Source organism: Berghia stephanieae, chromosome 10 (assembly GCF_034508935.2).
Source record: "Berghia stephanieae isolate SIO BIC M18660-M18661 chromosome 10, UCSD_Bste_1.3, whole genome shotgun sequence".
Classification (NCBI taxonomy): Eukaryota; Metazoa; Mollusca; class Gastropoda; order Nudibranchia; family Aeolidiidae; genus Berghia; species Berghia stephanieae.
In genome coordinates this window covers 7,261,103-7,266,415 of record NC_088369.1, presented here as the reverse complement: position 1 = coordinate 7,266,415, position 5,313 = coordinate 7,261,103, and positions in this window count along the sequence as shown.

The window sequence follows — 5,313 nt, the reverse complement described above, 5'->3', positions numbered from 1 at the left end:
ACAATTAATATCGCCTAACAGGTGTTATGTCTCGTTCTACTTGTTACGTGTTGCTGTTGGTGAGGGATCCCTTGTAAAGCGCTTTGAGCACGTTTAGTGGACATTGCGCTATATAAAAGCCCAAATTTTCTATGCTTTGTTGGCACGACGACGACATACACTAGTCATGTTTGAAATACGATTATCCATTCTTGTTATCATCATTTACAAAGTAAAACAAAATGTGACCCTTCGTCTCAAAGCGGTATTAAGTCGGATTGGTTAATAAGTTGAAAATTGAATTTTTAGCCCGAAGTATAAGACTTGTGTTGAGTTTATATGAGTTATCGAGGAGAACGGCAACCATATTTTGGGGTGCCAATGCCAACAATTTATATTTTTGACCAGTTTCACATTAAATTCGGCTTTTAAGCATCTGGTTCGTTCCGACATAATACCGTTTTGAGATGATGGGTCACAAATAATATTGTCTAAAGGTCTCCATGACCCAGGAGTTCGAGACGACCTGTGCCTCTCCCACGAGACTGACTTCAAATGAATCATAGGAGATTATAATAAAGTCGGCTTGAGATAAAACGTAATTAAAATCTAGAGAGCTAATTTTGAAAAGCCTTGTGTAAATACAATATTATTTTTATTATTCCACCCCGCTCGTTGGAAATCCCTATAGTAAATAAATACGCAATCGTTGAATAATGCTTTGAACGCGTTGAAAAACCTGAAAACATTTCTTTTCAGAAAACATTTAGGCCAACTTAATTAATTTTTAAATGTATTGTATGTGACTTTTGTATTGATGTTTTTGAAGCCCGTTTTATGCGCTTAACTCACTCAATCCTAGAGACTTTTGCTACTTTTCTAAATCGGGAAAAAATGTATTAAAATGAGCATGTACATGGATAGTTTTATTCAGCTATCATTAACAAACTAAAAACAATAGCTTTGATACAACACCTATTATTTATTTGTCTTAGGAAAACTGTTATAAATAGGCATGGGGTAAAAGTAACCCGGGTTAACTACGGATATAGTCGGGGTTAGGGTTGAGTAAGCTAATTGTTTTGATATTTTTTGTTGAATTGGAGTTGCAACATAATTGTTACCTGGGTAAATAATGTACTTTCTTATTTTTCTATTTATATTATTATTATTTTTGTTAAAAAGAGCTTTGAGGTTTCGACGAAGGTCGCTATAGAAATATGCTTTTTATTATTATTATTATTATTATTATTATTATTATTATTATTATTATTATTATTATTATTATTATTATTATTATTTATTATTATTATATATTATTATTATTATTATTATTATTATTATTATTATTATTATTATTATTATTATTATTATTATTATTATTATTATTATTATTATTATTATTATTATATTTTATTGTTATTATTATTATTACTATCATTATTATTATTATTATTATTATTATTATTATTTATTATTATTATTATTATATTATTATTATTATTATTATTATTATTGTTATTATTTATTATTATATTATTATTATTATTATTATTTTATTATTATTATTGTTATTATTATTATTTATTATTAATTATTATTATTATTATTATTATTATTATTATTATTATTATTATATATTATTATTATCATTATTATTATTATTATTATTTTATTATTATTATTATTATTATTATTATTATTATTATTATTATTTATATTATTATTGATATGTCAGTTTATATAATTTCATCTCATCCCTTTCCAATTCTCATCGTTTCAATTTACTCATAAGCGTCTGGGTCTCTCTGTCTCTTTGTTTCATACAAGACCTACGAATACCTCACAGCTATTTATTCGAATACCAGCATAGCAGAATCGAACAACTGCCAGACCTTGACAACAAAATAGCAGCTGGTGTTGCTGTCAAATTTGTCTAGACTTGGACCGTAGACAAAAATAATTCAATCATCATCATCATCATCATCATCATCATGATTATAGTCATCATCATCATCATCATCATCATCATCATCATCATCATCATCATCATCATCATCATCATCATCATCATCATCATCATTATCATCATCTTCATCATCATCATCATCATCATCATCATCATCATCATCATCATCATCATCATAACCACCACCATCATCATCACCACCACCACCATCATCACCAACACCACCAACCCCGGTACCCCAAAAGTACCTCAATTACTTTCCAGTCACAAGTCGCTATTACCCAACTACGATCATAACAAATATCGTACAAACACTTAATCATCATGAAAACAACCATCACAATTACCCCCTCCCCCCCCCCCCCCCACCCCTCCCCCAAACAAAAAAAAACCATGTTTTAAGTTTAAGTTAAAGTAAACTCACGACATCCGGCCGCCAGATAAAACGTATCATCACACAAAACTATGCGTAACCTTGGTCGTCAATAGTGTCTGGATATATATTTAATGAGAACTAATCACCCAACAGATTTTTAATTGAATGCGTCCCTTAAATGTCGATCGGTTAGAATGACCCCTCATCTTAGCAAAAAATTTAAACCCTGGGAATTTGGCAAAAACTCACTACCCTGGGAATTTGGCAAAAACTCACAACCCTGGGAATTTGGCAAAAACTCACAACCCTGGGAATTTGGCAAAAACTCACAACCCTGGGAATTTGGCAAAAACTCACAACCCTGGGAATTTGGCAAAAACTCAAAACCCTGGGAATTTGGCAAAAACTCACAACCCTGGGAATTTGGCAAAAACTCACAACCCTGGGAATTTGGCAAAAACTCACAACCCTGGGAATTTGGCAAAAACTCACAACCCTGGGAATTTGGTAAAAACTCACAACCCTGGGAATTTGGCAAACATTTTCAAACTTGAGACTTGAAATATACTTAGAGGGTTTGTTTGTTCGTTTTTAATCAGATAACAGTAGTATTGAATTTTGAATACAGCTGTTTGTTTATATCTCAGTAGTTCATTACGTTGCGCTTCGCTGCGCTGCGGCCAACGCCCAGGGTTAAATGAATCTTTTATTATAGATTGAGTCAACAGACAAATTAATTTCCCTTGGGATAAATAAAGAGAATATTCTATCAATTTATTTATTTTGTTTTCAGTTTGTTCAAAACATCACAAAGCTATAGAACGCTAAAAAGACGTCGCTCAAATTTCAAAAGGCATTCAACGAAGGGCCTTTTGCTTTGTCTGAGGACGGAAAAGAGGAATCGGTTCGTATTATAACAGGTTAGTGTTTCCACAAAACAATAAATATAAACCATAAAGGGTGAGCTTAGTGCCTGTAAACATGTCGCAGTTTACCTCTGTGGTCCGATGAGAAACAATTTTGTTAACTACATTAACTCACTCAACCCAAACACCGACTATATCCGTAGTATACCCGGGGTTACTTTTACCCCATGCCTATTTATTACACTTTTTCTAAAACAAATTATAGGCGTAGTATCAAAGCTAAGGTTGTTTTTTTTTTGTTTTTTTTTTGTTTTTACATGTTGATGGAAGTTGAATAAAACTGTCTATGTACCTGCTTATTTTAAATACATTTTTTTCAGTTTTGAAAAGTAGCAAAAATCTCTAGGATTGAATGAGCTAAAGGGCGGTATTTTGTTTGCTGAAACCTAACAGAAAGGTAAAATTAATAAGTTCAAGACATTTGCATCGAGCACGCCCAAAACTACTTTGATCTTTTAATACTAAACTTGTTTCGAACAATGAAAAAAAATAGTTTTGTTTATTTCATACGATTCAACTTCTGCACCTGCCTAAATATAATACATGAAAATAAATATATAAATAGAAATAAAAATATAAATAAATAATTAATAAAATTCATTTTATTCGTCGTCAATGGGGAATATTTGTTCAGGGTGTATTTAGAAAAAGACTAGGGTAGGGTGTGTTCGCCGCAGTACATCGCCATAATAACGTGTGCAATAGGGAAACTGAGACTGGGCGTAGCCTTCGTTAACCTTCTCCTTACCAACTATAGAAAAATCGTCACATTTGTTACGATACAGCCAACATTTTTCTTATTCAAATTTCTCTTGCACATCATAAATTTTAAAGAAAATGAACAGAGTGTTGTAGAGCATGTTTTGCTAAAGAATTACTGTATGACAATAACTTACTGCTATTGTGTTTGAGTGATAAAAGATATATTTTTGTGTTAGTTGGGTATGAAGTTTTGGGGAAAATCCTGAAAATGGCTGGTAAGCAGAGGGTTAATAATATACTGCAACGTCAAACCAAACACCCGACGTCCTACTCTGCCTTATTTTTTTTTTTCGAGCTTGGTATGGGAAGGTAGGTCTAGCCGCTCTTCTCTTTATTCTTAGTAAATTTTGTCCGTGCCCGACATCTTTATCCGGAAGACGGCAGAGGACGACAGAGGACGGCAGTGCCGGGTCGTCGGTGTCAGTCTCCGGTGTGAGTTAGCCCCAATAGATAGTTCGAAGTTGACGTCACTCAGGTCTTTGTTATTGTGTTTTGCCATCCGCGTTTATGAGTAATGATCACTGAACTGTATTAACCTGACTATAAACGTTCATGGATACACACAGCTTTGTGTGTTGGTCCGTTATACTTCCGGATGGCAATGTTATGAGCTTCTTGGCCAAGCGCATTCTATCTATACACCCTTTCACCTGTGAATTTTGTAGGTTAATCACCCAAACTAAAACAATAAAGATATTGAGTAAACACGATATAAATATATCTATTAAAACAATCCCTTCGGTTTAATGGGTTTTTTAGAAGGAACGAAGCTGACGTCACTCAGTTCTTTATTAGTGATTTTAGAGAACCGTTTTATGATCAATCAATCAGACAAAAGCGCTCATAGTTACATATTGTTTTGTGTATTTGTATGTTCTAAACGACTGGCGGATGTTATGAGTATTTTACCTAAACGCAATGCATGAAAATCAAAGAATAGATATTATGCGCTTGGCTAAGAAGCTCACAAGATTGCCACCCGGAAGTAGAACTGACCACCACATAAAATTATTGTAACCATGAACTATTATAGTTTGGTTATTATAATTTAGTGAGAATTACTCATAAACATGGATGGCAAAAAAAAAAAACAATAACAAAGGCCTGAGTGGCGTCATCTTAGTTCTATCTAGAGATAGTATGCGCTTGGCTAAGAAGCTCATAACATTGCCATCCGGAAGTATAACGGACCAACACACAGGACTGTGTGTATCCATGAATGTTTATAGTCAGGTTAATACAGTTCAGTGAGAATTACTCATAAACATGGATGGCAAAAAAAAAAAACAATAACAAAGGCC